This window comes from Oryctolagus cuniculus, chromosome 8 (genome assembly GCF_051225735.1).
Source record: "Oryctolagus cuniculus isolate XC-2025 breed Fujian yellow rabbit chromosome 8, ASM5122573v1, whole genome shotgun sequence".
NCBI classification, from domain to species: domain Eukaryota; kingdom Metazoa; phylum Chordata; class Mammalia; order Lagomorpha; family Leporidae; genus Oryctolagus; species Oryctolagus cuniculus.
In genome coordinates, this window is record NC_142874.1 from 95,835,230 (window position 1) to 95,862,876 (window position 27,647).

The following is a 27,647-nucleotide window of genomic DNA, read 5'->3' on the forward strand; positions in this document are numbered from 1 at the left end:
TTCTTAATCCAAATGAGGACTGTTTTCTGTAAATATTTCACTAAAAAGGCCTTCTCATCCATCCTCACTTTCCACACATTCAGGCACTCCAAAGACTCCAAGATTCGTATGTTAGGTCATTTGATAACATTCCATAGATCTCAGGGGCTGGCGCTGTGGCACAGCAAGTTAAAGCCCTGGCCTGAAGCACTGACACCCGACATGGGCCCCAGTTCTAGTCCTGGCTGCTCCTCTTCCAATCCAGCTCTCTGCTATGGCCTGGGATAGCAATAGAAGATGGCCCAAGTCCTTGGGCCCCTGCACCCACATGGGAAACCCAGACAAAGCTCCTGGTTCCTGGCTTTGGATCAGTGTAAATCTGGCTGTTGTGACCATCTGGGGAGTGAACCAGTGGATAGAAGACCTCTCTGTGTCTCTGCCTCTCTTTGTAACTCTGTCTTCAAAATAAATAAAAAATAAATCTAAAAAAAGCAGCTGTTTTGTGTCCTCTGGACAATTGTACCCTAGTGGAACAAGATATGTCTAATAGTACCCAACATGCTGAGTTATATACTACTTTGTTGGCCAGAAGGCATGCTTTGCAAGAAGGCCAAAGTCAAGATCATTGTTTACTAACTCATGCATAGTTGTGAATGGCATAACCCTATGGTCAAATAAACAATCACAAAAAATATGAAGTTTAATGGAATTATTTCTGGTCCAGAAACTTGTTTATATAAGACCTCCAAATATATAGAAATGTTTTACTGATGTATCAGTTCACCAAAAGGACAACAATTACAGGTTTGCTTTTAATAATGTAGTAGCTACACTTGCCAGACCAGCTCAATTTCCTAAGATGGTCATACAAAGACAAAATAAAGAACATAAGGCTATAAATAACTCCTGGAAGGGAATTTCCATTTCAGAAGTTCATAATCAGGACTCAGAGGGATATATCATGCATATAATTGGTTTAAAGACAAAAACATACTTGGGCCAGCATTGTGGTACCAATGCTACCACCTCTGACACCAGATCCCATATGGAGCACGGGTTTGAGTTGCAGCTGCTCTGCTTCCAGTATAGCTCCCTGCTAAAGTGCCTGGGAAAGCAGTTGAAGGTGAAGCATGTACTTGGACCCATGTACTGACCCAGATGGAGTTCCTGGCTCCTGGCCTCAGCCTGACTCAGCATCGAAAGTTGCTGGCAGTTGAGAAGATAATTCACAGGTAGAAGATCTCTTTATCTGTGTTACTCTGCCTTTCAAACACATATAATCAATCTTTTTTAAAAAAGAACGTACTTTCACACTACAGTAAACTAGACAATAAGTCATTGTGAAACTTGCTTTAAGTTTAAACACCAGTATACAAATAAAAGGTTAACTAACAAACCAAAGATGTATTCAGATCATTCCAACAGAATATTCAGGCCCTTTGCCTAATGAAAATATTTTTAAGTTTTGCTGTATCCCATTCCCAGGCAAGCAAGCTGAGGGATTTAACATTATAAAACCTGTAGAGTCATTAGATATCTCATGTTGGCATACCTAACATTGAATCTGACAAGGAACTAACATTGAATCTGACAGGGAACATGCTTCACAGCTAAAGATGTTCAACAATGGGATCGATCCAAAGACATATTTAGAACTGCCTTATAATACAACTGCCCAAGATACATTAAATGAGTTAGTGAATTGTTTAAAAACAGTTAAAACTAATAAGGGCTATTAACCTTCCAATTTGGAATAAGAACTTATGAAAAGTTAGCTATTGGGGCTGGCCCTGTGGCACAGTGGGTAGAGCCACCACCTACAGTGCCAGCACCCCATATGGGTGCCAGTTCATGTCCCCATTGTTCATTTTCAAATCCAGCTCTCTGGTATGGCCTAGAAAAGCAGCAGAACATGGCCCAAGTGCTTGGGCCCCTGCACCTGTATGGGAGACCTGGAAGAACCTCCTGACTCCTGGCTTCAGATCAGCCCAGCTCTGGCCGTTTTGGCCATTTGGGGAGTGAACCAATGGATGGAAAAACTTTCTCTCTATCTGTAACTTTACCTCTCAAATAAATAAATAAATAAAATCTGAAAAAAGAGAAAATCTAGCTACTTATTAAACTCTAGAAGTAGATATACTCCAGATACTCCTCTAAAAGCATTTTTTTTGAGAGTCAGCAAAGTTAGATTTATTGACATATGTGGGCAGGCAGGCAGCCAGAGGTTGACTGCTGCTGCTAAAAACATGCTATAATTAAGATAAACTCAAACATTTTTTCAACCATCTAGACAAATACTTTATACTAAAATCCTTAAGGAATTGAAACTCCAATAATATGTCCCTAAACATGGAGATATTTTAACCCAAAATTTAGGAAATACTCTGTGCTACCACAGAGAAAGGAATAATGGGAATGATTAAGATTAAAATACTCTTTTCTTTTATGGGATAAAACTGGTTTATGTTTATATCTCATTTAATTACTACTAATATTTTGACTTCAATGATGTGTTCTTACCAGCGATCTGTATGTCCTCACAATCAGGCATAGATTTTTTTTTTTTTTTTTTTTTTTTTTTTTTTTTTTTTTTTTTTGACAGGCAGAGTGGACAGTGAGAGAGAGACAGAGAGAGAAAGGTCTTCCTTTGCCGCTGGTTCACCCTCCAATGGCCGCCGCTGCAGCCGGCGCACCGCGCTGATCCTGGCAGGAGCCAGGAGCCAGGTGCTTTTCCTGGTCTCCCATGGGGTGCAGGGCCCAAGCACCTGGGCCATCCTCCACTGCACTCCCTGGCCATAGCAGAGAGCTGGCCTGGAAGAGGGGCAACCGGGACAGAATCCGGCGCCCCAACCGGGACTAGAACCCGGTGTGCCGGCGCCACAAGGTGGAGGATTAGCCTATTGAGCCAAGGCGCCGGCTAGGCATAGATTTTTTTTTCTCTGCCTGCCCTGGATCTGCCAATGCTTAAATTATGCTACCTACCTACTCTTGTATATAATTGTATATAATTTATGCACTTTGGGAACATGAAGTTCCAAGGGGTGACATCTCTTGCTGTACTCCAATTAATGATTCCACTTGGTCACTGTTTATCAACATTCCTTCAGCAAGTCTGATAATGCAAAGGAACAAGCATAGGTCTCACATTTTAGACATGGAATCAAATAAAAATATTACTTGTGATCCCCTTTTAAAACTTACACAAACCTGCCATATAACAATGGATCACTTGACCTAAATTTCTCTAGATTATTTAAATAAATAATTTATTTGTTATTTATTAATTATTAAATATTCTCTAGATTATTTAGATTATGGGGAACATTATGACTACTCAGATTATGAAAAAGGTTCAGGTTTGATGATAGTAATTCAAAGGATGATAAGGATCACAAGAAAGATGTTGCTGATTATGAAGCTAACTCTATGACTTCTACTTTTTTTTTTTGTTTTTTTTTATCTTTTATTTAATGAATATAAATTTCCAAAGTACGACTTATGGATTACAATGGCTTCCCCCCCATACCGTCCCTCCCACCCACAACCCTCCCCTTTCCCACTCCCTCTCCCCTTCCATTCACATCAAGATTCATTTTCGATTATCTTAATATACAGAAGATCAGCTTAGTATACATTAAGTAAGGATTTCAACAGTTTGCTCCCACACAGAAACATAAAGTGAAAAATAATAGATGATTTTTTTAAATGATGATGAAATCAGATCAGACCTATTGTCATGTTTAATCCTAGTGAGAGTCAAGTTGGGAATTACTTTTTTTTTTTTTACAGAAGATCAGTTTAGTATACATTAAGTAAAGATTTCAACCTTTTGCACCCCCATAGAAACACAAAGTGAAATATACTGTTTGAGTACTCATTATAGCATTAAGTCTCAATGTACAGCACATTAAGGACAGAGATCCTACATGAGGAGTAAGTGCACCGTGACTCCTGTTGTTGACTTTACAAATTGACACTCCTGTTTATGGCATCAGTAATCTCCCTTTGCACCAGTCATGAGTTTCCAAGGCTATGGAAGCCCCTTGCATTCTCCGACTCTTATCTTGTTTAGACAAGGTCATTATGACTTCTACTTTAAAAATGTACTTTTGTTCTAAATAATACCTTTCCAAACATCTTTACTTTAGAGATTCCACCTTTATCTTTTATTCAGGAATATCCTTGGGGAGTTTCTTGGGATTATAACCACACCACTTCCATTACCAAACTTCTCAGTGTTCTACATCCACTAAAACCTCTATTTGTGTTACAGCTACACTACAACAATTTGTCACTCACTACTGATCTTCTCTTCTCCTCTTCAATATCTCGCATCCCATCTTTATCATTAGTAAGTGGCAAATTAAGTCATAAGTAGATATATCAAGAATTCCTGAAGTTAAAATACAATTACTATAATGTTATGATACATTCACCCACAATCTAGCTCATCAGTTTTTTTCATTCAGCAGACACTGATAAAGCCATTCACTGTTCCAGGTGTTAAGATTTCAGAAGCTAACAAAACTCATCAAGTTTTACATTTTGTTGTATAATATGCTAGGTAGCATAAATGCCAATAAATAAACAGGAGAGCAGAGTATTGCTGTATTAGACAGAATAACCAAGAAATCACACTCATATTGAATGGAATATTATAAAAATTCTCTTTTTGAAATATCACTCATAACATCTCAGATCCCTTCTTTAAGAGACTGTTGAATTTTAAATATTTGCTTTTCCCAAAGCCCATTACTCTCTCTCTCTCTCTCTCTCTGTGTTTTTGTTTTGTTTTGTTTTGTTTTTTTGACAGGCAGAGTTAGACAGTGAGAGAGAGAGAGAGAGACAGAGAGAAAGGTCTTCCTTTTTCCATTGGTTCACCCCATAATTGGCTGTTACAGTACCCACTGTGCATTCTAGACAGAGTCTAGAACTATCTGAGTTCTCTTCCCCCTCTCTTTTCTGTCATATCATTCTTCCAAGCAGCAGACATTAATCTTCCAGCAGGCAGAGCAGTAAAACAGTGCCCTCTGGTGTTCTTCTTACATTACTCCAGCTCCTAAATCCTATTTTCTTTGAGAAAAAGAACTCAGGAAAATGAAATACTGGCAGCTTTCATTTATATTATAGCTGGCATTTTAAAGAGTACTTTTAGGAGCAGGTGTTTAGCCTGGTGGTGAAGACACCCATATCCACACTGGAGTGCCTGAGTCTGATTCCTGTCACCAGCTCCTGACCCAGGCTTCCTGCCAACGCAGATCCTGGGAAACTACAGGTGATGGCTCAAGTAACTGGTTTCCTGCAATCCACGCAGGAGACCTGGATTGAGTTTCTGGCTTCTGGCTCTGGCCCCAGCCCTGTTTCTGTCATTGAGGGTATCTGAGGACTGAGGCATACAGCTCTCACTCTGCTGTCTCTGTACTTTTCAGATAAATAAATTCACCTTTAAAAAAAAGAATGAATGAATGAACACTTCCTACCTATTATTTCATGTGGTTGTGCAACATTTTCCATAAGACCAGTAGCCTGTTGAGGGTAGGAACATTTTCTTGTTCCTTGTGTGCTTACAGAGAGCAGTCTTTCCAATAACACACCCATCATGTAGGCAGGGAGAATTCAGTAACTTCAAAGAATAAACCCCTATGTTACAAGAAAAACAGACATTATTATGTCCTTGTTATTTACAGATAGGAGGGCACTTCTAAAAGTTCATGGGAAAATGGAATTCAAGAATAAGTTAAGGCTGGTGCTGTGGCATAGTGGGCTAAGCCTCTGCCTACAGTGCCGGCATCCCATTTGAGTGCCGGTACTAGTCCCAGGTACTCCTCTTCTGATCCAGCTCTTTGCTATGGCCTAGAAAAATAGTAGAAGATGTCCCAAGTGCTTGGGCTCCTGCACCCACATGGGAGACCCAGAGGAAGCTCCTGGCTCCTGGCTTCAGATCAGCTCAGCTCCAGCCTTTGTGCCCATTTGGGAAGTGAACCAGCAGATTCCGATCTTTCTCTGTCTCTCCCTCTCTCTGTCTATAACTCTACCTTTCAAATAAATAAATAGATAAAACAATAAATTCATTTTGGAGCAAAAATGGTTGAAATATGTGTTTATGTGGGATCTTCAAAAAGTTCATGAAGAGGTGGTATTTAACCTAGCACTGAAGATGCCAATGTCTCATAATGGACTTCTTGGATTCAAACCCAGCTCCGGCTCCTGACTCCACCTTTCTGCTAATGTGAACCCTGTGGGGGATATGATGATGGCTCAAGGAATTGGATTATTACCACTCACATAGGAGACCTAGGCTGAATTCCTTGCTTCCAGCTTCAACTTGGCCCATCCTGGCCATTGAGGACTAAATTTAGGGGATTAACAAGTAAATAGGAGTCTCTTTCTTTCTCTCTCTTCTTTCCCCTCTCTCACACACACATGCACACACACACACACACAGTCTAGGAGAAGACAGTTTAAACAAAGTGGAGAGAGTACAGTTTCAGGGAAGAGTTAGGGACAAAAGGGCAGAGGAAACTATGCAGATTAGAGGGACAGTTTAGACCTACGTAGAGGGTATAGACTTGGGCAGCTTAGGACTCCAGCAGCTGATAGCCTCTGCAGCAGCTTTGTAGAGTGAGATGAGATCATACTGCAGTAGCCCAAGCCACTGTTGATAAAGCTGCAGGAAGAGTCTAGAGGGAATATAGCTTGGAGCCCCATGGGGGATAGTGTACTTGCCAAACTAGAGGAGAAAAAAAATGGGAGGCACGTTTCTCTCGCCCCAATCACCCTGCAAAAGTGTGCTGTAACAAACCAAGAGAGTAGGCCCCATTTTGGACATACGTAACAGATGCACCAGTTCGTGTCCATGCCCAACAACCAACAAAGCAGAAACTATGAAGTTTAGCTGAGAGAACTGACATGGTCCTGGGTGCATGTGACTGCAGGAGGCTGTGTGCCAGGACTGTGAAAACACTGAGGCTATGTGGGAGGGCACAAGGTGTGGCTGCGACTTTAGGCAGTGTGGGAGGATCCACATGCCCAGAGCTCTCAGGTTACCTGGTGAGGGACATTGCTGGGGAATATGAGCTTACAATGAAACTACACAGATCCTTTTTGTAGTCCTTGTAGCAAAGTGGAAATAATAATATACCCACTGGGGCTAGCACCAGGCACTGGTCTCTTTTGAGGAGAGGAGGTAAGCAGAGTCAATGCCTACAGAGAAGAACAAAACTCCACTTTCATTTAAAAAAAAAAAGGAGGGGATTTATCATTCATAAACTGGATGTGTCACCTTAGACACGCCCTTCACCCTGGAGAACTGTATAGAGCTCCCTGGCCACCACACACCTCTAGGTATTCACTGAAAGCAGACACTCCACTAATCCACACAGACATAGTGCAAAGATAAAAGCTGCCATAGCAAAAAAAAAAAAAAGAAGAAGAAGAAGAAGAAGAAGAAACCAACAAGTATTTCTACAAATGTCAAATGACACGTCAATTCAAGAAACAAGAATAAGGAAGACAATATGATGCCCCCAAAAGAACTCAACACTTCAATACTAGATTTTGAAGATAGAAGAAATGCCAGAAATAGAATTCAAAAAATTGATCATAGGTTACTCAGAAGTAATCAGACAAAAATACAGTAATGAAATTTATACATTACATGAAAGAAAATTTCTCCCACAAAATTGAGATCTTAAAGAAAAATCAAAGTGAAATCTTGAAAATGAAAAATTTAATAGAACAAATAAAAAAGGGAGTGGAAAACCTTAACAACAGAATTGGTGAAGCAAAAGATAAAATATCCAATTTAAAAGGAAAAGCACAGGAAATTATACAGTCAGACCAAACACAATAAGAAGAAATTCGAAAAATAAAAAACACTATTAAGAAACTACAGGATACAGTCATAAGACCCAACATATGTGTTAGGAGTTCCAGAGATGTGGAAAAACAGAAAGGATCAGAAGGCCTTTTTGGTGAAATAATAACAGAAAACTTCCCTAATTTGGAGAAAGAAAGGGACATCCAAGTAAAAGAAGCACACAGAACCCATAATAGACATAACCAGAAAAGCTCTTCACCACGATACATAAATCAAACTCTTCACAGTAAAACATAAAGAAAACACTCTAAAATGTGCAGGAGAGAAACACCAGATTACTTTCAGAGGATCTCCAATTAGACTCACAGTAGACGTTTCATCAGAAACCCTACAGGCTAGGAGAGAATGGCAAGATATATTTCAAGTCTTAACAAAAAAAAAATGTCAACCCAGAATACAGTAACCTGAGAAAGCTCTCATTTATGATTTAAGGTGAGAAAAAGACCTTCCAAAACAAACAGAAATTGAAAGAATTTGTCACCACTTGTCTAGCCTAGCAAAATATGCTTAAGAATGTGCTACACACAGAAACACAGAAACATGGTCATCACTACAAAAGAAGGTAAAGGAAGAAAATCTCCGAGTAAAAGTATACTGCTGCTCCTCCGCACGCGGAGGAGCCGCACCGGACCGGGCGCTTGTTGTTCCCCTTTTTTTACAAGTCCTTTCTATAGTAAAGTAAGAATAAGTAAACAGCAAACTCCCAAAGCAAGAATGAGTAGAGAGAAATGAGAAAGAACGAAGTAACAAACTTCCCCGCGAACTCTCCAACGCACTCTCCAACCAACCCACACCACCATGCCGTCTCTCTCCTCCTATATAGTCCTCCTCTGCCAATCCCAACTCGGCCGCCCACACGCCGAGCACGCCGCTCTCCTCCAATCAGGAGCAGCTCCTGTAGCTTGTCAAGTTGGTGAGAGGCAGCTGGGTAGAAGCCGTTTACTCCTCTCCCAGTGCCATATTGTGGGAGAGCAGATGCATAGAATAAGTCTTAATTTCAGTAACAGTCTAGTCCGAGTTGCTCCCCACAGTATACAAGAAATCCAAACTAAACAATAGGAATATTTATGGGAAAATGGCAGGGCAAAGTTGTTACTTATCAATAATCACCTTGAAAGTAAATAGCCTCAACTTTCCAGTTAAAAGACATAGACGGGCTGAATGAAATAAAAAGGAAAACCCATCTATTTTCTGCCTACAAGAAACACAACTCACAAACAAAGATGCACACAGACTGAAAGTTAAAGGATGGAAAAAGACATTCCATGCTAACAGAACCCAAAAAAGAGCTGGTATAGACATCCTAATATCAGACAAAATAGACTTCAACACAAAACTGTTAAAAAGAGACAAAGAAGGACACTATGTAATGATTAAGGGATAAATTCAACAGGAAGATGTGACTTTTGTAAACATATATGTACTTAATTACAGGGCACCTGGTTATTTAAAAGAAATCTTAAGGAATATAAAGGGAAACATAGACTCAAATACAATAGTAGTGGGATTCAATACTCCACTTTCAGCAGTGGACAGATCAACCAGAAAGAAAATCAGCAAGGAGTGGTTTACACGATGGGCTGGGGGCACCAGGCAGTCCCATACAGTCTCTGAGCTGGGCCACACGTTGTTTTCTCTGGACAGTAGCACTGGGCCACGGCTGGGCCTGTGGTCAGCTGTGGCCTCCCCCCAGGGACCCCGCCCCACCCTGGGCCACTGTGAACAGAGCCGTGGGGGTGCCGGTTCTGGCTTTAATTTGCTGAGTGACCTTCAGCAAGTCACTCAGCGTCTCTGGGCCCCTGAGGTGTCCACGGTTTCCTTCAGCCCTGCTCGAGGTTCGAGCCCACACAGGTCTAGTGGGCTGAGTCATGTTCACAGCCGTGGAGCCAATGGAGAGGAGGCTGCTGGGGTGGGCCGGGCCCTAGCTATGCCCTGCCACCTGGCAGGCTCGTCATGGGTGCCGTCACCTCCCTTCTGAGCCTCAGGGCTGTCGGCCACCGCCGAGGCGGCTCCGTGGGTTAGCTGTGAAGGGAAGGCAGGAACTGACACGTGAGGACGAGGCCCAGAGCTGGTGGTCGTGTGGGCAGTGAGAACGAGCTCCTGGGTCCTGGAGCCCTAGGATGGGACAGGCCACCTCGCGCACACCGCTTCACCAGCCTTCCTCACTCTTCCACGGTTCCGAACGAGGTGCCCAGGGGCTGTGTGTGGCCAGCAGGTCCCATCTGGGTCCTTGTGAGGCCTGGGGACCAAGGCACGAGGGTTGTTCCCACTGTGTACGCCTGCGGCACCCTTGGGTCCTAACTCAGGGGAAAGGCTCACGGCCCAGGGCATGCTGAGTGGGCGCTGAACAGGGGACAGGCTGTGCGCAGTTCCGGGGAGCCCCCTGAGCTTTTTCTGGAAGGAGCTTCCATCACCAGAGCTGTGCTCTTGCAGCTGGGTGAACACCTGCTGGTCATAGCCCTGGGCCATTCCTACGGAGGTGGGCAGCTGGGCTGGGAGTGCCAGAGGCACCCTCTGGGTCCTGGAGTCCAAAGAGCTGCAGAGCAGCCCCGGAGTGTGTTGTGTGCGCACCGGGTAGCTGGGCCACCACTGAAATAAGCAATAAGTAGATTCCTGGGATCGGTCAGTCCCCTGCAGGTGGGCCTTGAAGCGACCTTCCCTTCCAGAGGGCAGTGACCCTGTCCCTAAAGTTGTGTGGTGTCCAGGGACCCGCGGAGCACATCCTGAGAGCCCTCCTGTCCCTTTCTGCCCCGCTGGCAGCCCCTGGCTTGCTAGGGTGGGACTGCCTGTGGGACGCATCTGAAATGGAGCCACGACCGCGCCTGGGTACAGCTGGTGGCCGTTTGGCCGCAGCTCAGGGTGATGCCCAGCTCTGCCACTAGCAGGGCGACACGGGGCCAGCCCCTCCCTCTGGAGCTGGGGTGCTGAGAGCCCCACCGTGAAGTCGGCCACTGGCCCAGCCCCGCTCGGGGGCCTGCCACCCTGAAGTCAGAATCTGCTGAGCAGCTTTTAGGCGGGCGCATTTCTACCCACGAGTTATGCTACACACCAGTGTTTAAAGAGAAAAAAGTGACCTTTCATTTTTTTTTCCTGAGACTTGAGAGTGAGCAAACTGCATACTACTGAATTTTTAAAGAGCAGACTGCACGACTGCGGAGCGGCACAGGCGTCTGTTCACGCCGTGCTGGCACAGCGCTGGCTTGAGGCGGTGCCCGCAGTGAGACCCGTAACCCCCCGCCCGCAGCCGTAGCCGCGGGTGTCCGGCCCGTTTCTACCTTCTGTTGAACCACTTTGATTTGGGGAGAGAAAATAGAGCTTTTTGATAGTGTGGTAAACACGATGATTTTAACTATTTTAGTAAAAGGAGTAGCAGATAGCTACAGAACTTTTCATCCTACAGTTGCAGAATACACATTCTTCTCACTAGTGCATGGAACCTTCTCTAAGATAGATTACATGCTAGGCCATAAAACAAGTCTCAGCAAATTCAAATGAACCTAAATCATAGCATGCATCTTCTCAGACCACAATGGAATAAAGGTGGAAATCAGCAACTCAGGAATCTCTAGAACATATGCATACACATGGAGACTGAACAACATGCTCCTGAATGAACAGTGGGTCATAGAAGAAATCAAAAGGAGAATCAAAAACATTCTGGAAACAAATAAAGATGACAACACAACATATCAAAACTTATGGAATACGGACGGGGCCGCGGCTCAATAGGCTAATCCTCCACCTAGCATCGCCGGCACACCGGGTTCTGTCCCGGTCAGGGCGTCGGATTCTGTCCCGATTGCCCTTCTTCCAGGCCAGCTCTCTGCTGTGGCCAGGGAAGGCAGTGGAAGATGGCCCAAGTGCTTGGGCCCTGCACCCCATGGGAGACCAGGAGAAGTACCTGACTCCTGCCATCGGATCAGTGCAGTGCGCCGGCCGCAGCGTGCCAGCCATGGTGGCCATTGGAGGGTGAACCAATGGAAAAAGGAAGACCTTTCTCTCTGTCTCTCTTTCTCACTATCCACTCTGCCTGTCAAAAAAAAAAAAAAAAAAGTATGGAATACAGCAAAAACAGTGTTAAGAGGAAAGTTTATAGCAATACGTGCCTACATCAAGAAACTGGAAAGGCACCAAATAAATGAGCTATCAATGCATCTCAAGGACATAGAAAAACAACAGCAAACTAAAGCTAAAATTAGTAGGAGAAATGAAATAGTTAAAATTATAAAAGAAATAAACAAAATTGAAGCCAAAAACAATACAAAAAATCAGCAAAATGTACAGCTGGTTTTTTGAAAAAATATACAAAATTAACACACCATTGGCCCAACTAACCAAAAAAAGGAGAGAGAAGACCCAAATTAATAATATTAGAGATGAAGAAGGAAATATAACAATAGATACCACAGAAATAAAAAGAGTCATCGGAAATTACTACAAAGAGCTGTATGCCAACAAACTGGGAAAACTAGAAGAAATGGATACATTCCTGGACACACACAACCTACATAAATTGAGCTGTGAAGACACAGAAAACCTAAACAGACCCATAACCAAACCAGAAAATGAATCTATAATAAAGACTTTCCCAATAAAGAAAATCCAAGGACTACATGGCTTCACTGCTGAATTTTACCAGGCATTTAAAGAACTAAATCCAATTCTTCTCAAGCTACTCAAAACAACTGAAAGGGAGGGAATCCTCCCAAAATTCTTTCTATGAAGTCAGCATCACCTTAATTAATAAACCTGAAAAAGATACAACAGAGAAAAAGAACTACAGACCAATTTCCCTGATGAACATGGATGCAAAAATTCTCAATAAAATTCTAGCCAATCAATTCCAACAACACATCAGAAAGATCATTCACTCAGATCAAGTGGGATTTGTCCCTTGTTTGCAAGGATAGCTCAACATTCACAAACCAGTCAATGTGATATATCACATTAATAATCTGAAGAACAAAAACCATATGATTAACTCAATATATAAAGAGAAAGCATTTGATAAAATAGAACACCCTATCATGATGAAAACTAAGCAAACTGAGTATAGAAAGAATATTCCTCAACACAATCAAGACAATTTATGACAAACTCATGGCCAGCGTCCTAATGAATGAAGAAAAGTAGGGAGCATTCCCACTGAGAACCAGAACCACACAAGGATGCCCACTCTCTCCATTGCTATTCAATAGCGTCCTAAAAGTTTTAGCCAGAGCCATTAAGAAAAAGAAATCAAAGGGATACAAATTGGGAAGGAGGAAGTCAAGTTATCTCTATTTGCAGATGGCATGATTCTATATACAGGGGCTCCAAAAGACTCCAATAAGAGACTATTGGAACTCATAGAAGAGTTTGGTAAAGTAGCAAGATATATAATCAATACACAAAAATCAACAGCCTTGGGGGCTGGCGCTGTGGCATGGCAGGTAAAGCTTCCACCTTCAGTGCTGGCACCCCAGATGAGTGCTGGTTTGAGCCCCAGCTGTTGTACTTCCAGTCCAGCTCTCTGCTGTGGCCTGGGAAGGCAGTGTAAGGTGGTCCAGGTCCTTGGGCCATTGCACCTGCATGGGAAGACCTGGAGGAAGCTCCTGGCTCCTGGCTTCAGATAAGCTCAGCTCCAGCCATTGCAGCCAGATCAGGAGTGAACCAGTGAATGGAGGATCTCTTTCTTCTCTCTCTCTCTCTCTGCCTCTCATTCTCTCCCTATGTAACTCTGACTTTCAAATAAATAAATCTTAAAAAAATCCCACAGGAGAGCTCAAAAAGCTAAAGCAACCTTATACAACAAAAACAAACCCAGTGCATCACTATCAGATTTCATGACATACCACAGGGCAGTTATAATCAAAACAGCCTAGTTCTGGTAAAAAAAAAAAAATAGATGGATAGACCAATGGAACAGAGTAGAACACCAGAAATCAATCAAAGCATATACAACCAACTTATATTAGACCAAGGAGCTAAAACCAATCCCTCAAGCAAGGACAGTCTCCTCAACAAATGGTGCTGGGAAAACTGGATTTCCACATTTGTAAGTATGAAGCAGGACCCCTACCTTACACCTTATACAAAAATCCATTCAAAATGGATTGACCTAAATCTATGAACTGATACCATCAAATTATTACAGAACATTGGGGAAACCCTGCAAGACTCTGGCATAGGCCAAGAGTTCCTTTATCATACTTAGTGAAATAAGCCAGTCCATAAGGGACAAACACCATGTTCTCCCTGATCTGTGATAACTAATAGAGCACCTGAAAAGAAATCTGTAGAAGTAAATTGACACTTTGAAAGCAATGACTTGAACAGCCCTTGTCTTGACTGTTGAGGAAGTTTTTTTTTTTTCATACTATTTGTTGAACTCTTTTTTTTCCCCCACAGGCAGAGTGGACCGTGAGAGAGAGACAGAGAGAAAGGTCTTCCTTTGCCGTTGGTTCACCCTCCAATGGCCGCCGTGGCCAGCGCGCTGCGGTATTTGTTGAACTCTTAACACAGAGCTAATCATATGTGCATAAAGTATATTGAAAATAGATCTCAGTAAAAAATAAGAGTGGGAATAAGAGAGGGAGGAGGAACAGTGGTTGGAGTATGGGTGGGAAGGTGGACATGGTAGGAAGAATCACCATTTTCCCAAAGTTGCAATTATGAATTGTATGAAGTTTGTAACTATAAAGCTGTATAGTTCTGCATACATTCTATGGACTTACTTCTAAAAGTACAGTTTAAAGACTTGCCATGGGACCCTAAATCCCCTTAAGCTGGGTGGTAAAAATACCACCTTTAACTTAAAGTGATCATATGGATAGGATTAAGCGTTAAAGTGATCACATAGGCCAGTGCCTCGGCTCAATAGGCTAATCCTCCACCTAGCGGCACCGGCACACCAGGTTCTAGTCCCGGTCGGGGCACCAGATTCTGTCCCAGTTGCCACTCTTCCAGGCCAGCTCTCTGCTGTGGCCAGGGAGTGCAGTGGAGGATGGCCCAAGTGCTTGGGCCCTGCACCCCATGGGAGACCAGGAGAAGCACCTGGCTCCTGCCATCGGATCAGTGCAGTGTGCCGGCCACAGCACACCAGCAGCGGCGGCCTTTGGAGGGTGAACCAATGGCAAAAGGAAGACCTTTCTCTCTGTCTCTCTCTCTCACTATCCACCCTGCCTGTAAAAAAAATAAATAAAAAAAATAAAGTGATCACATAAATAGGATTAAGTGTCTGGTAATAATGATATTAGATAGAATTAAAAAGGAGTGAATGCTCCAATATGGGACACAGTCCACTAGCAGACTCATAGAATGACAATCTCTTTAAGTAGCACTCTGACCTCAGAATCAGCCCTTAAGGCATTCTAGTCTGGCTGAAAAGCCCATGAGAGTATTTCAGGTATGGAAAGCCAAAGCACTGTGGTAAAAAATGTACTACGTGAAGGAAAGGTGGGTGAGACCCCAGTGGAAAGAAGTCATCATCAAAGAAGGAGGTACATTTCTCTGAAGAGAGGCGAGAACTTGCACTTTCCTTATAGCCTTGGCTAAACACTGATGGAGTTTGTGGATTCAAAAGGCTTCAATAGCCTAGGCAGCTCATGTCAAGAGCCTTAGGTAATCACTGATGTCATACATAAGAAAGTTAATTGTAAATAAACACCAGGAGGGGCTGGTGCTATGGCATGGCAGGTAAAGACGCTGCCTGCAGTGCCAACATCCCATATGGGCACCGGTTCAACTCCTGGCTGCTCCACTTCCAATTCAGCTCTCTGCTATGACCTGGGAGAGCAGTAGAAGGTGGCCCAAGTCCTTGGGCCCCTGCATCCATGTGAGAGACTCGGAAGCAGCTCCTGGCTCCTGGTTTTGGATTGGTGCAGCTCCAGCTGTTGTGGCCAACCGGGGAGTGAACCAGCAGATGGAAGACCTCTCTCTCTCTCTCTCTCTCTGCCTCTCCTTCTCTCTTGGTGTAACTCTTTCATATATATTGATAAATCTTTTAAAAATTAACAACAGGAGTCACTGTGTACTAACTTCCCATGCAAGACTTCTGCCTCAATGACTTGTATTATGAAAGTTAACTGTAAAACTTGTTCCCAAAGATTTATTTCATTTTAGTGTATTATGAAGATGATATGAACAGCCCTTGTCTCGACTGTTGAGAAAAAAAATTTTTGTGTGTGTAAATTGTTGAAATCTTTACTTAGTATACAGTTAGTCTTCTGTGTATAAAGTTTTGAAAATGAATCGTAGTGCAGATTGGGACTAGGAATTGGAGAGGGAGAAGGAGGAGGGGTGGGAGTGTGAGTGGGAGGGCAGGTATGTTGGGAAGAATCACTATATTCCTAAAGTTGTACCTAGGATGTGCTTAGCATGAAATTTGGATTCCTTAAATAAAAGCTTTCTTTGGGAAAAAAAGAGAGCTCTTGAAAAGATGTGCAGTATATAAAAACTATGCAAAAGCTGGCAAGCCTCTTTTCCCCCACTATCACATCCTCCTTCTTCCTAATTAAACACCGCTTCATATAACTCAAGATTCCATATGCAGTCTGAGTAATACATTTATTGAGAATAATATTCGAGTACATGCAACTTTTATATTATTCCATAGCTCTCTTTCATAGTACACAAATATTGAGCTTTATAAAATCCCTAAACATTTCTTCCTTGAAATGCTATTAAGCCAGATTGTTCTTATTCTTTAACTTTAAGACCAAAGACAGACTGTTTGTATTTCAATTTATTTATTGCATTGATTTGAAGGGCAGTAAAACTGAGTGAGAACTTCCATCTACTGGCTCACTCCCAATTGCCCACAACAACCATGGCTGCTAGACTACACTAAAGCCAGGAGCATGGAACTCAATCTGAGTCTCACAGGGATGGCAGAGACCCAACTACTTCAGCCATCCCCACTCCTCCCAGGATGAGCATTGGCAGAAAGCTGGAATCAGAAGCAGAGCCAGAACTTGAATCTGGGCATTCTAATATGAGATGCAGACATTCCAATATGAGTCTTAACTGCCATGCCAATGGCTTGCTCCAGACCATTTATTTTCTCTGAAGTCTCAAGGACTTTTTGGAAGAAAATTGTAAGAAAAAAAAGGGATTTAAGTAATATACAAGAAAAATCATATGTCCTTATTTGAGTGCTATTAAATAAAATTTTAACCCTTTCTTCATTTCTGTCTTATAAAGCAGTTAATAAAATTTCAAAACCTGGAGTTAAAAATGTAAGTCTTTATAATTAAACCAAAAGAGGCTGAGGAAGAGATGAAAAAGATGCCCCTTCCTTCTCCTGGTACATATAAAAAGAGAAATGCAATTCTGCATCATAAGCTACTGAAAATAACCTGATTTTATAAGCTTTTAAATTAAGAAGGTTCCTAAGAATATCAATTTATTCTACTCAGCAATATGAGGACTGCAAATGTCCCTAGCTATCACTAGAACCTCTTCTATTCTTTGTTAAAAATAAATCCATTTTCTGTTAATATACTATTTGAACCAAAAGGCCTTGTAAGACTCCAAAGACATTGAAAATATTGACTTAAGGGGCTAGGGTTGTGGTGCAGCGGGTTAAAGCCCCAGTCTACAGCATCCCATATGAGGGCCAGTTCTAGTCCTGCCTGCTATACTTCTGATCTAGCTCCCTGCCAATGTACCTGGGAATGCAGCAAAGGATGGCTAAAGTCCCTGGGCCCTGCACCCATGTAGGGGGCCCAGGAAGAAGCTCCTGGCTCCTGGATTCAAATTGGCTCAGCTCTGGCCATTGTAGCTGTTTGGGAAGTGAACCAGAGTATGGAAGACCTTTCTCTCTCTATCTCTACCTCTCTCTATAACTCTCTCTCAAGTAAATAAAAATAACTCTTTTTAAAAAAAGGGAAAGTATTAACTTATCCTGTAAAAATAACTTACAAAAGGAATTTGTAATTTTTTAAATTTAATTTTTTTATATATTTGAAAGCAAGAGAGAAAAACACAGAGAGAGATCTTCCATTGAATGGTCCACTCCTCAAATACCTGCAACTGCAAATGCCTGCAACTCAGACAGAAGCTGAGAATTCAATTTGATCCTCCCAAGTGGGTGGCAGCAACCCAATTACTTGACCAGGGAGTGCATTAGCAAGAAACTGGACTGGAAGAGTTGAGATTTAAATTAAAGCACTCCAATATGGGATGTTGGCATATCAAATGGTGTCTTAACCACTAAAATAAAAATAAAAAAACTCATCCCCCAGAATTTGCAATTCTGATTGTCTTATTGGTAAGATTTTGACCTGATAAGAATGTTATAAATGACATTTCTGTATTTTACCATATTTACATCTTTGTTATATTTTTTAAATCTGAGAGTCTAAGATAGTTTCATTTATATTAAAAATTGTTTCAATGATGGTACAAGTATAAGCATGACAGACAAGGGAAATCATTCTACAATCAGAAATAAATACAGATGTCATTAAGAACAACCTCTTTCTTGATGTGATCATCCTGTCACAGAACAGGTATCTAGTCCCCCTGAGATACTGCATCACACTAGGGACCCAGGGTTCATGGTGCTGCTCATCACTATGAGCATTCAGCAATGACAGAGCTAAAAGAGCCTTGCTAAGAGAATGGCTATGCTGCTGGACCCACGAACATCAGCAGGGCCACTAACATTTATTATATTAGCCCTCTGGACAAGAACTTGGATGTCCTGATGAACAATATCCCCAGGGTGAGTCATCTTGTTCATGTGATTGTTGACAATGTTCTCCAAAATCAGAGCTTTTGATGAGAATCACATGAATTCTTATGAAAGGTCCATCAACATAAGTCTTCTCCAGACTCCCTTGTTAGCAATCTTATAATCCCAATTCTTCAAAGTCTCTGGTCATCTGACCAAATAATTAATTACTACCCATTAATCAGTATAGACCCTTATCTTAGGCCATTTCAGTCTCATAGAGATATGAGTCTTAAAGTTCTATGCCCTGGCAAAATTTCCTAAGTCAACCATTATCAACTGTTAGAGTATTATGCATAATGCTTGTAAAACAAGCTAAAATTATCCTCCTCCTTCTCCAGAACGGGTCATAGGAAATCTCTCCAATAAGTGAAAGTGGGAAGTAACTGCAACATTGTGTGCCTTTAGGACCAACTTGAGTCCAATGCTATATAAACCACTTCTGTCTGATAATGCTATCCTCTTAGTTTTGTCCAGCTTTATAATTCTGTGGATCAGGTAATATCCAGTTCATAGTGAGAAAATCAGACAGCACAATCACCTGCAGTGTCTCACAAGCAGGAATTTAATCCTAACCAGGTTTTCCACCACGATTTCACTATAGGAATGCCATAGCCCACAGGCTCCACTAACATCTTACACAGACACTTAAAAACCAGTCAGTCCATAAAAGGAAAGCATGAGCTGTTTATCAAGGCAGCCTAGATGAAATGAAGAGACTTTCCTTGCAATAAGCTCTCCTCAAAGCTGGCCGTCTTTTAAGTCATGCTATTAATAAGTGAGGGCTTCCCAAAAATGGAGGTGCCTACTTTGGCTACCTGGTTCATCTCATTTCTCCTTTAGAAAAAGAATCCTAAATTCTATCTAAGAACCATGCAATAATGAGCTCAAGGAAACTGAGACTCTCCCTCTGCTCCAGCAGCTAATCCATGATTGAAGTAATCCCATTCCCTTTTCCTAGAGACTGATCTGCAGTGCACACATGACTTGGCTCTGGTAAATGAGACATGAGATTAAGAATCCTGGGGGGCTGGCGCTATGGCATAGCAGGTAAAGCCACCGCCTGCAGTACTGGCATCCCATATGGGCGCCAGTTCAAGTCCTGGCTACTCCATCTCTGATTCAGCTCCCTGCTAAATGTGCCTAGGAAAGCAGCAGAGGATGACTCAAGTTCTTGTGCCCCTGCACCCACATGGGAGACCCAGAAGAAGCTCCTGGCTCCCAGATTCTAGCTCCTGGCTTCAGATCAGCACAGCTCCACCCATTGCAGCCATCTGGGAAGTAAACCAGCAAATGGAAGACCTCTCTCTCTCTTTTTCTCTTTCCCCCTCTCTGTAACTCTGCCTTCAAATAAATAAATAAATCTTAAAAAAAAAAAAAAGAATCCTGGGAGACTGAGACATGAGATTAAAAATACTGGGGGGCAAGGGGGGCAGCACTGTGGCGCAGTGGGTTAGCGTCCTGGCCTGAAGTGCCAGCATCCCATATGGGCACCAGTTCGAGACCTGGTTGCTTCACTTCCAATCCAGCTCTCTGCTATGGCCTGGGAAAGCAGTAGAAGATGGCCCAAAGTCTTGGGCCCCTGCGCCCGCGTCATGGGAGATCCAGAGGATGCTCCTGGCTCCTGGCTTCAAATCAGCACAGCTCTGGCCATTGCGGCCAACTGGGGAGTGAACCATCAGATCAAAGACCTCTCTCTCTCTCTGCCTCTCCTTCTCTCTCTGTGTAACTCTGACTTTCAAATAAATAAATCTTTAAAAAAAGAATACTGGGAATGATTTTTCTCTGGATAAAAACAAAGAGAGTAGAGTGAATAGAAGACCCTTTGCTTTGTGCCTTCAGATATTATAATATAAAGACGTGACATGCTGGAGCTACCAGAACCATCTTGCAACCGTGATTGCAAAGACACGGGAATGACTGGCACTGAGGCACAGTAGGCTAAGCCTCCGCCTGCAGCGCTGGCATCTCATTTAGGAGCTGGTTTGTGTCCCAGCTGCTCCTCTTCTGATCCACCTCCCAACTAACGCACCTGGGAAAACAGTAGAAGATGGCCCAAGTGTTTGAACCCCTGCATGTACATGGGAAACCTGAAAGAAGCTCTTGGCTCCTGGCTTCAGATCAGCTCAGCTCAGGCTGTTGTGGCCATTTGGGAAGTGAACCAGTGGACAGAAAAGAAAACCTCACTCTCTGTGTCTCTTCCTCCCTCTGACTGTAACTTTACCTCTCGAATAAATAACTAAATAAACCTGTAAAACAAAACAAAACGAAAAAACACAGTAGGTAGACTGGACTAGAGCCCTGCCCCCTGCCATCACCGAGCAAGCAGAACCCACCAACCCCTAACAGACTTTTGGTTATATCAGACAATAAACCTGCATTTGTTAAGCCTCTTTTATTCAAATATTCTATTATTTTAGGCAAAACAACCTAATAAGTACCTCCATTGCCACATCCTAAAATCATAGTGGATCACAGAACACCATTTACCAAACTGATCCTGCTGCTAATCACAGTGCTTGTGCCTACCTTGCCTCTCCTGCCACACTACTTGGTCTCTACCACCCTAGTATCTCATCCTGATAGAAAACAAGAAGCCCATCTCAACTAGAACATCCACACCAACCTACGTGAAAAACAAATCTTGGCACTCTCACTCAAGAACACATTTCTCCATAACCTTGCTGAAGAGTTTGTTTTCTGGGCCCTCTCAGGGAGGGAAGCATATGATAAATTCTAACATTCTTCTCTGTCTCTTTGTTTTCCTTCTTTTACATTATCTAAGATAACATCTAGCATCTTCATTTAACATGGGTCATTTTTGAACTTGGGTTTCTGACTATGAATAGAACAATTTTAGCTACTCCTTTCTGCTACAGCTAGTACAACAAATACAGAACCTTCTAGTGAGGGCATCCAACAGGATAAATTCAGCCTAATCTAAAATTAAGTTATTCCCTTGCCCTAGTACTCACAGAAGTCATTCTCATGAGAATTGGTCCAATTTTTATCAGTATGCATTAGGAAAATATGATATTACTTTAGTATATAACCTTTCTCCCTTCACATTTAGTAATTGCCCCTAACTGCTTAGTCTGAAGATAATCATAAATGTGAAGACAATAGGGATGGTAGAAGACAGGAATGAGGAAATTGGCTTTCCCCTTATAGGGCTGCTGCTTATGCAAGGTCCTTATATGGTCTTCAAATCAGCGAGTGACATCCATATCAGATAGGCGAGAGAAAATGTTTCAGTCAACAAGTTAAAATTAGTCAAGATTAGAGATTTATGGCTACCTGATTCATCTGAACTTTTCAATATATCCTATTCTTTTCCAATCAATGTCCTAAGAGACCTGGTGTTCCTGTGATGTTAATCAGTGCTATAATTGGAAATCCACAGGGTCAGATTCTTAAGTTGGCTTCTGGCTAGTTTAGCCACAATGAATTAATTAATCTTCTACCATGAATAAATGAATTAATGAATCTTCTACCATTGTCATGGAATACCCTTGGGTTACAGATCATATCATGAGCCAAGATCTGAAATTCGAGTTTGCCATTCTCTTTCATTAAACTCCCTGGAACTTTTAGAAGCAACTACTTATCTCCACAGACTCTGAATAACCCATGAACTTAGTCTTCTGATAATAGCTCTATGGTCCCCAAGGTCTTGCCTTCACTATTTATTTTATTGCATGAAGTCAGAGTTGATTTTTTTAATAACTGATACACTTCTGCACAACTGGAGTTGCTCACCCTCCTTAGTCTCATCTGAGTTTTCACTGACTTCTGTTTTGACCAGTTCTGATATATAATCCCAGACTGACCCATTCATTTCCTTGACGGTCTGTTTTCTTACATCACTACAGGAACTGTTTTTTTTTTTTTTATAACATTTGCTATCGTGGTAAGTCACTGAAATAAATTCTGGTTTATTTAAGATGTTAAGACATTCATTAAATACATAGATCACAGAATTATAATGACTATAGGTAAATTTGTACAGCTTGGAATTTTAGCCAAACCTAATAGTATTACCGATCTGGTGACCATTTTCCTTGCCCTCAGCCCAAGGATGCAGACTGAATCATCAATGCCACCCTTGGACACAGGATGCCACCCTGACTTGGTTGTCATTTATGTCCCAGAGAATTTATCATACTTGCAACCACTGCTTTCACCAGAGAGAGTCCCTTGGAAGTTAACAGCTTTTAATTTAAGGTCTTAGACACAATTGAGATAGGTGGAGCCTGAGTTCTTTGCCCATTCTTTAATTGTGAGAAAACATGTTCAAACTCATAAGATGGTGAATTCCCCAGGTATAAGAAGAGAAATTTAATGTCAGGCATAAAAATAATGAAAAATATCCACTATGAACCTAATTTTGGACTCATTTGTTTTGTTTCCTGACCTAAATGAAATTAGGGACAGGAATCCATAGCTTTTCCAATGAACTTCATATACAGAGAAAAAAGTGCAGACATGTCTAAAGTGATATTTAAAACCCCTCTTCTCCTAACTCGGGTTTGCCTCAAACCAGGAAATAGGCAATGGATAAAGGGAAAGGGTTTGCTGCTTCCCGTTTCCCTTCACCATCCCTTCTGTCTCTTGCTAACTACTGTATCAAGCCTCCTCCATTGTCCAGCTTAGATGGCAGGGCTATCTGGAGCCACAGATGGTATTTTAGTACAGTTACCATCTGACACTGGTACCCTTCCAGCTCATCACCTTAAAAAATTTTTGTTTTATTTATTTGAAAGGAAGAATTACAGAGAAGGAGAGAGAGAAAGAAAGAAAGAGAGAGAGAGAAGGAAGGGAGGGAGGGAGGGAGGGAGGGAGGAAGGAAGGAAGGAAGGAAGGAAGGAAGGAAGGAAGGAAGGAAGGAAGGAATCGATCTTCCATCTGCTGGTTCACTCTCCAAATGGCTACAACAGCCAGGGCTGGAGCCAGGAGCTTATTCCAGGTCTCCCACGTGGGTGGCACGGGCCCAAGCACTACAGCCATCCCCTGATGCTTTCCAGGCACATTAGCAGAGAGCTGGATTGGAAGTAGAACAGCCAGGACTCAAACCAGCATCCATATGGGTTCAGTACTTCTGTTCTGAATGTCAGAGTCTGAAGTTGGTACAGAGCATTACACAGAAAAAGAGGGGGAGTGGGGATGAGTATGTTGTGCAGGAGTTAAGATGCCAATTCAAATATGTGCATCCCTGGGGCCAGCACTGTAGTGTAGTAAGTTAAGCTGCTTTCTATGATTCTGGCATCCCATATTGTGGGGAGCAACTCGGACTATACTGTTACTGGAATTAAGACTTATTCTATGCATCTGCTCTCCCACAATATGGCGCTGGGAGAGAAGAAAACAGCTTCTGCACAGCTGCCTCCAGTTCAGCCAATAAACTGTAGGACTTGCTCCTGATTGGAGGAGAGCAGTGTACTCGGCATGTGGGCAGCCGAGTTAGGATTGGCAGAGGAGGACTATAAAGGAGGAGAGAGACGGCATGCACCAGGAACATCTAAGGGGAACATTTAGGGGAACACCTGTGCAGCCCCCGAGAGAGCCGGCCGGCGGTGTGCCGCTCCCCTGCGGAAGTGGGGAATGTGGCCAGGGGGAACCGCCCTTCCACGGAGGTGGAAGGGACAGTAGCCAACCCGGGAAGAACCAGCAGCAAACCCGGGGACGGCCGAGCAGACGAAAGACAGCGCAGGGTCCTGTGTTGTTCCCCCACGAAGACGGGGAGCGACATAATGGTGCCGTGACTCGGATATGAAGCCTAGGCAGGGTTTAGTGTCGTTCCTCCATGAAGAGGGGGAGCGACATAATGGTGCCGTGACTCGGATAGGAAACCTAGGAGGGAAGAAACGGGAAGAAGTGGAAAATACTGGAGAGAGAGACTAGCAAACAGCCTAGGGAAAAGCCGGATGAAAAAGGTGCCGGAAGAAGCTATTGAAAGCCTAGGCATAGACTCAGATACGGACTACGGGGGGAAGTTGGGAGAAATCTCTAAGGTTGAAAGCGAAAGTGAAAGCTAGAACAAACAGACTCGGATGCGGACTGTGGGGAGAGGCCAGGAGAAATGAGGGAGGAGTATTGTTGGAGGAAAGCTTGGGGAAACATACCGGGTAGAGAAAAATGTTAGGGAAATTGAAGCCGCGGGGGGCAGGCCGAGGCGGAAACGAAAGCCACTTTGGGATTCTCAAGTTAGCCCGGGAATAGGGGGCGAAAAGTTAAAACCAGAAGCAGAAACGTAAGCCCGGTTGGGATCCGTCTGATTAGCCCGGGGAGCAAAGGACGGGAAGCCAAATCGTGGGGCGGAGACGTGAGCTGGGTTGAATTCGCCAGGTTAGCCCGGGGAACTTGGATTGAATACTAGTGGCGGAGACGCAAGCTACGCTGTGTGACTCGCGGAGGCTGCCGCGCGCAGACAGAGCGTGCGGGGCTCAAGTAGATAGGGAACACGGGGCTAGTGAGAGACCGCGGAGTGTGCGCGCGAAGCCGAGCCGCGCAGAGCCGCGAAGCCGCGCAGATGAGAGAGGCGCGGGCTGAAGCGGCTCAGAGCCGGAAAGCTGCCGAGAAGCGGCCTCGGGGCAGGCGCCGGGAAGCTGCGGGGATAAGAGAAACAGAAGTTTAGAAGTAAAATGAGAAAAATAGGAATGCTGGAAGATAGAAGTAAAATGGGAGAAATAGGAATGCCCGGAGATAAAGAAATAGAGAAATAGAAAGGCCTCCCCACAATATGGCAATGAGAAAGCTTGGATTCGGTCTGCCTGATTAAGGCGGTAAGCACCAGCAGGCGGCTCGACCAGAGTATGAGCTGCAGGTCACCGAACACAGGCACGCATCAGCGCCTAAAAACCTCCTCACAACATGGCGAAGAGAGGACCCAGATTCGGTTTGCCTGATTGATAGGACTTGTAAGAACCTGTGGCAACTCTAGCAAGTAGAGCAGAGTGTGTGCCGCGGGACACCAAAGACAGGCGCGTATCAACGCCAAAAAATAAAAAGAAAGGGGGATCTGTGGGGAGCAACTCAGACTATACTGTTACTGGAATTAAGACTTATTCTATGCATCTGCTCTCCCACAATATGGCACTGGGAGAGAAGAAAACAGCTTCTGCACAGCTGCCTCCAGTTCAGCCAATAAACTGTAGGACTTGCTCCTGATTGGAGGAGAGCAGTGTACTCGGCATGTGGGCAGCCGAGTTAGGATTGGCAGAGGAGGACTATAAAGGAGGAGAGAGACGGCATGCACCAGGAACATCTAAGGGGAACATCTAAGGGGAACACCTGTGCAGCCCCCGAGAGAGCCGGCCGGCGGTGTGCCGCTCCCCTGCGGAAGTGGGGAATGTGGCCAGGGGGAACCGCCCTTCCACGGAGGTGGAAGGGACAGTAGCCAACCCGGGAAGAACCAGCAGCAAACCCGGGGACGGCCGAGCAGACGAAAGACAGCGCAGGGTCCTGTGTCGTTCCTCCACGAAAAGGGGGAGCGACACATATGAGCTCCAGTTCGAGTTCCAGCTGCTCAACTTCCCATGCAGCTCCCTGCTAATGGCCTGGGAAAGCAGTGGAAGATGGCCCAAGTACTTGGTCCCTTGCATCCACATGGGCAACTTGGAAGAAGCTCCTGGCTCCTGACTTTGGAGCAGCCTGGCTCTGGTTGTTGTGGCCATTTGGGGAGTGAACCAGCAGATGGAAAATCTCTCTTTCTCTCTCTCTGCCTGTGCCTCTCCGTAACTCTGCCTTTCAAATAATGGATAAGTCTTGAGAGAGAGAGAGAGTGAGAGAGAGAGAGAGAGAGAGAGGAAAGGGAGGAAGGAAGAAGGGAGGGGAGGAGGGAGGGAGGGAGGAAGAAATGTCTTTTGCAATATTTTCCCAGTCTGCAGCTTATCTTCCTTTCTGTTGACACTAACTTCCACTGAGCAGAATGTTTTTATATTATCCATCTGTGTTTTCATGCTGTGTACTTTTTCCATTAAATTCCTTAGCACATTAATCATAGTTGTTTGAAATTTATGGTCTGATAATTCCAACATCTCTGCCAAATGTTGAGTCTGGTTCTGATACATGGTCTGTCCATTCAAACTGTGGTTTTGCCTTTTAGTGTGCCTTATACTTCTTTACTGAGAGCCAAACATGATATGCTGATAAAAGGAACTACAGTAAACAGGTCTTTAGTGACGTACTGCTAAGGTATAGGGGAAAGGGAAGAATTCTATAGTTACATGGTTTGATTTCAGGGAGAACTTTGAACCTGTGCCACTGGGCTTTGAACTCCACGATTCTCAGTTCTTTCTTTTTTTCTCTCTATCCCCCCACCCCCAACTCCTTTAGGTGGTAAAGGATGGCTATAGGATGTTCGGATTAGGTAGAGCCTTTCTCTTGGACTGGTTAAGCTCTGGTACAAACCACAGGAAGAGAGTTACCAATTGTCGCTCCCCCTCTTCGTGGAGGAACAACACTAAACCCTGCCTAGGCTTCATATCCGAGTCACGGCACCATTATGTCGCTCCCCCTCTTCGTGGAGGAACGACACAGGACCCTGCGCTGTTCTTTCGTCTGCTCGGCCCTCCCCGGGTTTGCTGCTGGTTCTTCCCGGGTTGGCTACTATCCCTTCCACCTCCGTGGAAGGGCAGTTCCCCCTGGCCACATTCCCCACTTCCGCAGGGGAGCGGCACACCGCCGGCTCTTCTCGGGGGCTGCACAGGTGTTCCTTCAGCTAGATGTTCCCCATAGATGTTCCTGGTGCATGCCGTCTCTCTCCTCCTTTATAGTCCTCTTCCGCCAATCCCAACTCGGCTGCCCACACGCCGAGTACGCTGCTCTCCAATCAGGAGCAAGTCCTACAGTTAATTGGTTGAACTGGAGGCAGCTGTGCGGAAGCTGTTTACTTCTCTCCCAGCGCCATATTGTGGGAGAGCAGATGCATAGAATAAGTCCTAATTCGAGTAACTTAGTCTAGTCCGGATTGCTCCCCACACCAATTAAATAGTTCCTCTTGAAAGCAAGCTTTGTTAAGAACAGAATGTTCTAGGTCATCAAAGAGGTACCTTTCTCTGAAGAGAGGAGAGA